A 12,331-nucleotide genomic window follows, 5' to 3' on the forward strand; every position below is an offset into this window, starting at 1 on the left:
TTAAGAATTGCAACATAGAACATCAATGGTTTTATGAACCAATGAGAAAAACTGAAGACTAATCTTTACTGAATTATTAGATGTTATCCTTATTTCCAAAACAAATTTTACTGGCTGCAACTACTTGAGTATTTGAGGTTATTCAGTGTACAAGACTAACCATCCAGGTGGTAGAGCAAATGGGGGTACTGCAATTCTGATCAAAAATTGATTAAGGGCATTCAACACCAACCACATCCAAGCAATCTCAATTGCGATATTAGACTTTCTTGGGCCTCTAAGGTTTTCAGCAGTCTATGTATCCCCTCTCATGTTATCACAGATACATGTTTTCTGAGTACTCTAACACATACATTGCTGTTTTATTGCGGGAGGCACCTAAGGTGCTTGACACCTGAGGAGAGAATAAGGGGCAACAAGGCACTAATTACTCTAGGTAGATAATGGACCTTATTACCATTAAAAGAAGGATTAGGAAAAGATGGCAATGCTATAGGAGACCTTAGAAAAAACAGGGCTAGTTGGAAATTGAAGAGGTTGCTAAAGTCATTCAAAAATGAGATATCAGGGGGTTACATTGAAAATCTCCTCCCTCTTAGAAGAGATGATAATTCCTTGTAGAAAGCAACAATGAAGTTTAAATAACCTCTATTGTCATTTCCACTTTTAAGATCATCGAACGGGTGGGTATGATGTAGCAACTACCAAAAGGCCTTTGTATTTGCTTCTTTTTTCCTGTTTAGCCTCTGGTAACTACCGTTTAGATAATTCTTCTGAGGATGATATGTATGAGTGTAAATGAAGTGTAGTCTTGTACATTCTCAGTTCGACCATTCCTGAGATGTGTGGTTAATTGAAACCCAACCACCAAAGAACACCGGTATCCACGATCTAGTATGCAAATCCGTGTAAAAATAACTGGCTTTACTAGGACTTGAATGCTGTAACTCTCGACTTCCAAATCAGCTGATTTTGGAAGACGCGTTAACCACTAGACCAAGCCGATGGGTTGTATTTGCTTCACACCTAAGCAAATTCTTTCAACCACATGTGATGATTAGAAAGAAATTTTTGATTTCTTAAATTTTAAATTCTCTTTGAGAATTTAAAAAAATTCTCTTTGAGAATTTAAAAGGTTAAACATTTTTAAAAGGCTTTAGGATTTGACTAAATCACTTGAATGATGTTATTTATGTTACCATCTAAAGCCATAGTATACATAACTCGCCCTTTTAATGCGATCCTTCATACAACCTATTTACCATCAGAGAAGAAAGTATTGTAAATAACAGTGGTTTTGAAACCAGGTAAATCTGTGGACAATGTAACCTAAGACACCTATCCTTTCTAAGATCTTTTGAGAGATTCTTCTTTCAAAGATTATAGCCAATTTTGATGAGCAAAAACGTTATTCGCGAAGATTAATTTGGCTTCAGAAGTGGCCATTCAACCATTGTACTGACAAACGGGAATTATTAGTGTTATCAACAGGTGTCTGAAAAGGAAGGAATATTATTCAGAGGCACTTTTGAATGCGCAACAGGCCTTTGACAAGGTTTGATTACCTGGTCTTTACAGGTTGAAGTCGAGCCTGCTTCAGTCGTTTTATTTAGTATTACGTAGCTGCTTGGATAGTCGCTTGTAGCAAGTTAATAAATATCAGGAGTTGTCTAACTTTATTGCCATTCAGTCAGGATTTCCACAAGGTTCAATATTCGCTTCGGCTTCAAACTGCAGATCTTCCCAGTCCGGACTATCTCACAGTTGCATTATTTGCGGATAATACGGCTATCTTGGCGGTTGACGATGATGCAATTGTAGCTTCGGATAAACTGCAATCTGCGTTGGATATTATCAACATGTTGCTGTGAAAATGGAAGATAAAAGTCAACCCGGCTAAGTCAAATCTTTTGACGTTTTAATGAGAGAGGAGATTGCCCTGTAGCCACCTGCATAATGTTTCACCGAGCTAGTGACGAAGTATTGCTGAAGTCAGCCTTCTGTTAAGAAAATAACTCAGCAGCCTGTTGGTTCTTGTAAACCACCAAAACTATAGAATACAGACCTTATTACAAGAGTAAATAAGGTTGTAAACAAAAAATAAATTCGTAAATTAAAACTCATAATTCACTAATAAACGTGTCCACAATGATTAATAAAACAATCGCTATCAGTCCAGACCAAAGATTTATCGAAAAACCTTAATAAACACAGAGAAATAAAAACCACGTCCTTACAGAGCAAAATCCACAACTCAAGTTTTTCGACTCATCCTGGACGAGTCTAGCAACCCGGTTTTTCGTCTCCCGTATGATAGGATTGGACACTTTTTTAGGAGGCTTTTGGTCTGCCTTGGAAAGGGTAGAGAGCTGCTCGTCAGGGTTTCCTTTCTTTTTTTCTTTCCCTTCCCCCTAGCCCGGATCTACTGTACAAGCATAATTCGGAACTAGGGGTTCCTTGGCCTCTAACCTCCCGGGTGACCATGCCGGACTCTGCTATGTAGTTCCCGACATGGTGTCTCACCCGTTCGGCTGGGACTGGGTCCTCACTTTTATTACATGCCACATATTGGAGGTCCCTTGTAGGTGACCTCCAAACGGGATCTTTATCTTCCCAGACCTGCTTGCCCTTGGCGTCACCGTTCAATCATCGGAAGTGCGACACCTCGCACAGGGGCGTCGCACCCCTCATGAACGGAGCTGTCCACCACACCCTACTGTAATTTCCCACTACATAACCTCTTCTTCATCATCCACTTCTTCCTGGGCCATCTTCTTCATTATTGTGTCCACCATCCTTCTGATGACTCTTCAATTTCTACCACTATGCAGCATCGCTGCCACTACATTCTCTGCTATTATTCTGCCGATCTCAGCCGCCACCACCACTCTCCTACCCGGCTCCCATCTAACACAGTCAAACACTGTATGCTCGGCCGTATCAATGCATCCACAGTATATACAATCAGGCGATCGTTGCCTCTTCCTGTCATATAAAAACCTCTTGAAACTATCATGGCTGGACAGAAACTGAGTCATCTCAAAATTCAAGCCTCCTGCCCAGTCATGACTTAATCCGTGGCAACAACCTCCTTGTCCACTCTTCCACCTTGCACATGGACCATCTATCTAACATCTCTTCTCTGGCCAAATACTTATCCATTCCTTCTGTACTCTTTACCGACTCCTCTGCCACCAGATACCACGGCGGCATTCCTACTATTACTAAAATAGCCTCAGACGAGACGGTTCGATAGACTCTGGCAGCTTCAACAGCTAGCGGCCGCTGCAAATTAAGCAATCGATTCCTGGCTCGCTGTTTCCTGATTGCCCTCTTTCAAGCTGGCGCAGCATAAAGGACGACGGACTTCGCCACCGACGCCAACAATCTTCTTTTGGCTAGACTAAGTCTGCCGGTCCTACTCATCGGCCTACTCACTGCTGATACCGTCCTTCTACCCTTAGAGATCATCTCCACTAAATGCGGCTGGCAGGGTCTTTTCCCACTCAGCCATCTGCCAAGATACTTTGCAGTTGGCACCGGCACTATCTCCACCTCTTCAACCACGAGTTTTATAGGCACCAGCTTACGCCTACCCGCAATCACCACAATTCGAGTTTTCTCTACAGCGAGATGGAGTCCCCTCTACTCCAACCACTCATAAACCATTTGAATGGCTGCATTCCCTTTACGTTCAATCCCCTCCTCAGTGTTCGTGGTTATCACTAAGGACAAGTCGTCCGCAAAGCCAGTAGGATGAACTTCCTCCGGATAAACCAACTGGAGCATCCCATCATAGACCACATTTCATAAAATTAGGGCAATGGCTGAACTCTGGGGCACCGCGGGCTGCATCGTCAACCGGATCTTTTCACCCTCCGACTCTGCCACAACTATTCTTCCATCAAGATAGGTCTGCAAGAGTCGACGCAAATAAGGGCTAACCCCTCTTCTTTCAAGCTCGCTGAGAACCCACCAGAACGGTAGCGTGTTAAACGGGTTACTTACGTCCAACAACACCACCGCCAGGGTGGACCTCGTTCTCCACGTGCCCTCCGCAACATCATTTCCACAATCCGGCTTACAGCCGACGTAGCTGTACATTCTTTTCTGAATCCGAATTGATGGGAGCTCAACCCCTCACCACTATCAATTTCAGCCATTAACCTCTCGGCAATCATCCTTTCCATCAATTTTTCCCAAGCAGCTAAAGAGATCCTTCCCGGATCATCTGGCTCCCTACCCGGCACAATACAACACAACTTTAACAGCACAACTTTCGCCTTTTTCCACTCGCTTGGATAGACACCATCTAACAGTATTCTATTGGCTGCAGCCAATACTTGCCTCGGAACCAACGCCACCAATAGCTCCACTACCTCCTCTGGGGTCTCATCAATTACAGGACTCCTCCTACTTACTCTCCATACCGCCCAACTCAACTCGTCGTGAGTAAAAAACGGTATCTACGTAGCAGCTATCTACTTTTTCACCGCTTGCTGTCTCCTCGGAAACAACTTCCCTAGACATTGCTGCATTAGACCCCTCGGCAATCTTACGCCAAATTTCCACAAAAAAATACGAAACGTATCATTTCAGACATCTCTTTCCAAATCGTCACAAAGGGACCTCCTCTTTTCCTTTACTCCTCAATATTTCGTTTTTGTATTCTCTTCTGGCCATCTTGTGCACCCTCTTCACATCTTCTATCTCCTGAACGCTCTTCTATTGGGCCTCGCACCTCCGGGCTCGTTTACATAGCCCCCTGGCCTCTGCCACCTGGGCCGTCTACCAGTATACCCCGTTTCTTCGGGGCGTACTGTCCTGCAATATTTCATTACATGCTTCCTCAGCCACTTTCGTAAGAAATTCGGGCGTAACATCAACAAAATGTCCAATATAGTCCTTGACAATACGACTAATATTAATCAGTCCTTGGGCTGAAACATGTGTGTTCAGTGGGTCCGACAAGTACTTCGACAAAAATTAGTTGAAGAATATGTGGAGGACAATGAAGGTGATGGGGTGCCAGCTCTCAGGGGTGGATGGCGGGGGTGTTCTTGTGTTGTCGTCATCGATGGCTCCCGGGGGATGCGGCCTTGCCATCTGGGGTTGGCATCACTATCAGGAGTTATGTGTATAGTGCATATATATATTTTTTTGTATATAGAGTGTGAATGAGAGATGCAAATATTTATATGTATGTGAGGTGCATCTGTGACATGCGTGATGCTGAGGTTATGCCGTCAGTAGCAATTCCAGCATCATGTTGCGTGAGCGAGTGGTTTTTTAGAAGGTCCCACTGCAGTAGGTGGTGAACCCCACACACCCAGTATGTATGGGCTACTGGGTGTTTGGTTAAGGCAAATTTTCCCAACTTTGACAGAAAAAAAGGTAGACAGCAATTGAAGCGAGCATAGGTTAAGTTTGGTTAGATTATATTTATAATTGTAAGCAGTAATGCTTATATGTTTAATATGTATAATATGTTAATATGTAGAATTCTTAAAATGATCGGTATAAAACAGCATATTAGTGTTTTCTCTAATTGGGTTATTTTTATTGAGTTATAGGGTTACTACAGTATTTCTCTGATGTTTTATTCATCACATGCTATATTAAATAATTTTTATGTAGAAAAAATAGGGGGGCGTAAAACAAAAAAGTACCAAAAATTCATTAAAAGAGCAATATTGCTAATATTAAATATCTTTTAATGGCCTGTTGTTTTCAGACCATTCCTATACTGAAAACTAAATTTGGTATTTTTTAGTATTAGTTTTTTTAAGAATAGATTATTGTTATTTTTAACAAAAATTGTACAATAGAACTACACCACTTACACTTATGGGCCCTATGTAATAACAGCCCATTTTTAATTTTAAAACTAATTCTTACTTTAAAGACCAACAGATGATGTATTTTATATGAGATTGTCGAAGGTGTAATAAATATTTTTATAATGATGACAAGCTTAATGCTTTATTTAAGGACTTCAAACTAAAAAAAACAGGTTTGATTTTGTTACAAATGAAATCAATTTGATCATCCCATGTGAACTTGTCATTTAATGAAAATTCTATCCATGTTTACCTGAGAAGTAAAATGCAGTGGTTTTATTCATATTTAAAGTTATAGGGGTATGATCCATCCAGTGAATAATTTTTTGAGCTGATATCTTAGAAAATTTTCAATTCCATGTAATTAAATAACTTAAGATATAAATATAATTTTGAAATCTGCAGAAAGGGTTACAATGAATGGATCAAAATTTTGAGTCAGGTCAATAATAAACAGTGAGGACCTAAATTTTACTTGTGTATTCTTATCAGATGTTGAGATTTCAACTGCTTGTTTACAGTCATTAAGGTATGACTAACCAATTGTATGCAGCTCCTCTAATATCATAGCTATTAACTTTTTATCAATAAAAAGTGTGGGACTAAATCAAATGCTTTACTGAGATTGCAAAAGTTAAAAATATATTCCAAAAACTGAAAAATAAGCCCTAAAATTGTAATGAAACTTTGTTTACAGTGTTCACTACTCTTATGGGATTATCCCATATAATAACCTCTTCTTTCTTTTTCTTCATTTTATGACATTAAGCATCAGGATGTTTCAGCCATATCTTGAACTATTTGCAATCCATTGCCAATCTCTGTACCTCCTGCATGCTCTTTCCTCTCCACTGATGTATTTCTGTCAATTATTCATCCAATGCTACATAAAATCTTTACTTATGATATTTATATTCTGACAATTCTTTCTGGCTTCTTTCCTTTTATTACATTGAATAATGATATCTAACTAAACGGGGTAGTTAGATTCTAATTACTATTCCAAGTGAATGTTAAAGATTACTACGAGTAATCTTTAGTCCCCTGGCCCAGTATCCTGCTGGGATGGATACCCAAACATTCCACTGGATTACCCAGCTTAGTAAGAGCATTTTTTGGCTTAGGGACTGGAGTTTGAATGAAAGAAGCTAAGAAATTTATTACTTTTGTAAGAATCCTGATACAGTGCATTCAAAAAGTAACTAAACACTTATATAAACATGATTATTTGTTGAGGGATGCATTCCCCGCATTGCGAGTAATGTTTTTTGCAAAGGTTAATGATCCTGCATTGTGTGCAGTTTGTTTCTGCGAGCTAGTCAGAGTGGTAACCTTGAGATGAGAAAGGTTTATGTTTAGTTCTTTGTTTGTTCATTGCTTTTGAACAATTAAGACCATGTTTTTCCGTGTTTGTTCAGAATAGTATCAACTTTAAACAGCTAATATTTCTTCTTGAATTTGTCAGCCATGAGCATCGTTTGTATAGACAGATAGTGAAATACCAGCTTTCTGCTAGATTTCTGGATAAATCATTTCCTAATCGACATAATGTGTAAGAGTGCTAATCGAGAAATTTAGGGAAATGGGATCAGTAAAGGATTATGAGCTAAGTGGTAGACCATCAATTCTCTATGAAGTAAAACTGCAAGACACATCAGCTGTTATGTAACTTAATCCCAACAAGTCCATGAGAAAATTGTGCCAACAGAAAAACAGGTGTTACAACTGCATACATTTCAGTTTGTAAGAAATTCAATCTTGGCCCAAATAAAGTGAAAGCTGTTCTAAAGTTATCAGTCACAGACTGTGGAAAGCGAATTCAATACTGTGAATTATTATTAGTTTCTATTAAACAATTCTGATGATTTTTTGGACTGTTTTGAATGAGGCACTGTTCCATTTATCAAGAGATGTGTTGGCACACACAGAACTCATTTTTATGGTCTGCCAACAATCTATATACCATACATGAAATTCCTCTACATGATCAGAAGATTGGTGTGTGAATTGAAATATCCAAGAGAATATTGGATGATCCGATATTCTAGCAGAAACAACAAGATTTAGCTCCTTATTGTGAAATCATATACCACTTCATGGGAGAGCTAACCTAGGATGAAACTATTAAAGCTTGGCTTCATTAAGACTGAGCTACCATACATACTATCAGGTACTCCATGAATTTTCTGCTAGAGGTTTGCAGAGATCGAATCATTTCTAAGGTCTTGTCTTCTTCTCCGGACTCACCATAATTTTACATGTGGGGTTGGGGTTCTGAAAAAAGTAATGTTTATTTAGAAAACCCCCCCAGCTGCCAGAAATTTCAAACTAATATTTGTAATTTCACCATAAACAATTCACATGAATAACTTGTGAGAGTTTTCAAGAAAAGAAGAATGTGCAGATATGTGTGGATGTTCACAAAGACCATTTCCAACAATTATGTTGTACTGGTGCATGACAGATGTACATACATTTCAAACACACTATATAATATGATGCAAATGTTGACCATCAGTATGATTTATTGCTTGTTATCCCAATAATAAATAAATATCAGATCTGTGTAGTGTTTATTCATATAGTATGTTGTTTTTATCCAATTTAGTATCTTTGCAACATATTGTTGATAAAGCATGTTGATTAATACATTCTAGGTGAAAACTTTAATTATGGGGTCAAAATTTCTTTTATGTTGTCCTTATGTAATTTAATCCTAGGTTCCAGAGTTAATTGATATATGTTTTTTTATTAATTATATGATGTTAATTATTATGTAAATTAAAGTTTTTTTTTATTATTTTGATTTATTTTGATAATATGAATGTTTTTTTGTCCTGTATGCATTCCTATATCATCCATTCGATTGCGATGAAATTTTGGTGAGTTGTGTGCATGCCCGCGAAGGTTTCTGAATTAGTTTGGAATTAGAAAACTAGGTGGCGCTGGGATCGATAAATTTTGTAAAATTGTATTTAGAGCACTATTTGGCTCATATTTATATATTAGTTACATGAAAAGAAATATTTTTGCAAAAAACGGACGCGCTAAGTGGTGTTGGGGTCAAAATATTTCAAAAAATTGTATTTATGGTCCGATTTGTTTCATATTCAGAATATATCTTAGTTATGTGAAAATAAATATTTTTTGTGGAAAAAAGGAAGAAGGGAAAAAGGGAAAGAAGGAAAGAGGTGAAGATGGGAAGCGATGAAGAGGGGAAGAGGGAAAAAAGGGAAGGTTAAATTTTGCGATGTTCCGTAATGTTCAGTTTTTTAATGTTTTATCAAACTTTCATTTGTGTTCATTTAATCTATATGCATACTCAAATCTAGCAAAAGCGAAGCATTTCCGGGTCAGCTAGTTACCTATAAATAAGAGCATGTAGGGCAAGTATGTTTGTGTTGAGTGGAGATGATTAGATAAGATATGTTATGATGTAACTTTAACAAAATATGTTTGCTTACAAGAATGGAATGGAATGGAATGCAAAGTTGGTGGGAGTTTTCCTTTCTCCCCACAAATCGCAGAACTTGGACAGTGTCCCTTGCTGCTGGATGATTCTAGAATCGGGCGTGTTTAAGTGTTTTTAATGACGGGTCTAAGTTTTCAAGTTTTGTGTTATTTCATATTTTAGATTTTAAGGACGGATTTAATAGCATTCCAATCCGTGTTTACCAGCGCTCTCGAACCCATTTTATGGTCCGACCGCGGGAGGCTGGGCTTTTGAAACCTGTCCTCCCGACGTAATTCCCCTTCATACCGTCCACTGAAGTCCTTTAGGTGCTAACACTTCATAGGCTAGCAGGAATACGCCACAACGGGGCACTAACTGTATGGAGGGAGCAATGCGCCCCCTTCTCCGGAGGGAATCGCAATTGCTGATTTGATTTAAGCTTATTGTAAGTGTTACAGGATAGTTAGGAGAAGCTCTTCATCCACTTCTTTGATGGCTGCCCTTCACGGTGCATCTCCCCGTCTCTCTTCCGGACTCCTGTCCGTGACGTCGGGTCGAGTAGAGGGTCTTCTTTCTTCTTCATCTTCTTCCTCCTCTTCTACAGATGACCTCTTCTTTCTTCTTTGGCCTGCACTTTCCGAGAATTGGCAGTAATCGGGATTACATACCGTTAACCTTGATATTCCCGTGGCCCCGAAGGGAGGAACGAGGGAAAGTGCAGGTTTCTTCTGTCTTCCCTCTTCCGTGCTGTCAGTGGCTGCTGGGCAGGTGGCAGGTGACTGCTGGGCTGATGGCTGCTAGGCTCGTTCCCTCTTCTTCTTTCTTGAAAGGAAAGGAAATAGGGAACTTACAATTTTTGGTGATACCTATTCGCGATCGCGGTTTAAGGGCGGTGATTGCATTTTGAAGAAGAAGTAAATACATTGCGTATTTCTTACGCAACATAATATTAATCTTCAGACACACGTGTGTCCGGAAAGGGTTTGGGGGGATCGCGTGGCCGCAGTGAAGAAACCATTTATGTTTGCTGTAGTGGCTGTCGTAGGTGTGGTACCTGAAACATGAGAAACAGAACACACACACGAAGAAAAAAAAATAAAGGAAAGTTTATTTTTGTTATTTTATTTGTGATGACGGGATAAAAGGAAAGGCATTTACCCTCTCTGTTTCGGTGGATGCTTAGACCTAGATAAAGACCAAGTGGGCACGAATCGCTCCACACACACATCTCTCACGCGAAGAAAAAAAAGAAAAAAAACGCGCATTCCCGACGCCAAACGGCCTTTATTCGATACCTTACCTCTGTCGGCATTGCGGCAAGGTTCCAAGTTACAGAGTTGTCTAGCGGAAGTTCGCAATCTGAAAAAAAAAATTACCGCCTTCCATTGTCTCTTAGCGAGACGGTATGACTCGTAGACTTGATTTACAATTTATACTTGAAAGCTTTTAACTCGCGACCCCGGAAACGTGTCTGACGCGTTGTTCCGTTTGTAGCTTACGCGATATGGAGGCCCCTAAGCCTGGTTTCTCGATCCTCGGCTCCCGCACCGCATCATCACGGTGGTTCGTCTAGTCTAGAGGCCGCTTCCTTACAACTGTCGGGGTTGGGTCCTCTCAACAGATGTCCCGAAGATGACTGTGTTCGGAAACAGCCGCTCTCCCGAACAGTCCGCGCGCCTGCGCCACCCTCACTTCGGACACGGATTGCAATCTCGCGTCGGATCGGAGAGTGGTGTTCCTGACGAACCACGGAGCTCCAAATATCGTCCGCAACGCTATGTTTTGGACGGCCTCAATCTTCTTTTGAAGCGAGGAGCTCAACAATGCCCCCCCCCCCCCATTCCGGGTAAGCATATGTCAGAATCGGCAGTATGTACAGCCGAAAAAATGAGTAACTTAGTTGCCAGTGGGTACGGGCTGGCACTGTTCAGCACTGGGTATAGTGAGACTCTGGCAGCCTTAGCCCTCCGGGTCTCATAATTAATATGTTCGCCGAAGGTAAGCCGCCTGTCCAACACTACCCCCAGGTACTTAACGGTTTTCTCAAAAGGGATTTTCTCCCCTGAGATTTCAAGCTGCCTGGCTGGTTTTCGTGTCCTGTATGTGAACATCACGGCCACCGATTTTTCACCGCTGACCCTGATTCTCCACATATCGAGCCACGGCTCCACTAAGTCCAGTTACCTTTGGAGCGTCCGGACCGCGTAATCCACATTTACGGATTCGTAGAAATATGCCTTATCGTCTGCATAAAGGGCCGTTTTTACCCCTTCCGACAGCGGCATATCGTTAATGTACAAAGTGTACAGGAAAGGAGAAAGCACTGCTCCTTGGGAAACTCCAGCGGTTATTTCTCTGGTGGAGGAAATTGTTTCCCCCACGCGCACGACAAAACGTCAGTCTAGCAAATATGACCGTATCAGTCTGACATAGCGGTATGGAATCGCCGATTGCGCTAGTTTGTAAAGCAACCCGCTATGCCAAACTTTGTCAAAGGCCTTGGCCGCTTATAAGAAAGGGCCTTAATATGCTTACATTGCCATTTTTAATAAATTGCCAAACCATTTGAATTAAATCTTTCCATTAATTTATTTACAATAAATTAAAAGATGTCTTTTTATAGAAACAATATACTCCTCTGTGAATTAATTTTCTAATACTAATTAAACTTTTTTTAAAAAAATCCTAAATTATTTTAATCTACTCATATATTCATCGTATACATAAATATGTGATAAAAAATTTTAATTAACACTTTCTTAATTGTGAATTATTTTGTTATTGATATATACTGTTATTTTCTATATTTAATCTTATGTATCTACCTTAATATTATTTGTTTATATTTTAAATAATTAATATGGACTTTAATCAAATTAATTTTTTTTATAATTAATTATATATCTCATGTTCTGATCAAGATTTTACCATAGTTTCCTTTGATTCATCCAGGCAAATGCTGGAACAGTTTCTTTTTTATCTATGGAGTAACCACATCTACCCATTTATAATGTGGTTAATATAATGCATTATTATG

This window comes from Lycorma delicatula, chromosome 1, assembly GCF_047948215.1.
Source record: "Lycorma delicatula isolate Av1 chromosome 1, ASM4794821v1, whole genome shotgun sequence".
NCBI lineage: Eukaryota > Metazoa > Arthropoda > Insecta > Hemiptera > Fulgoridae > Lycorma > Lycorma delicatula.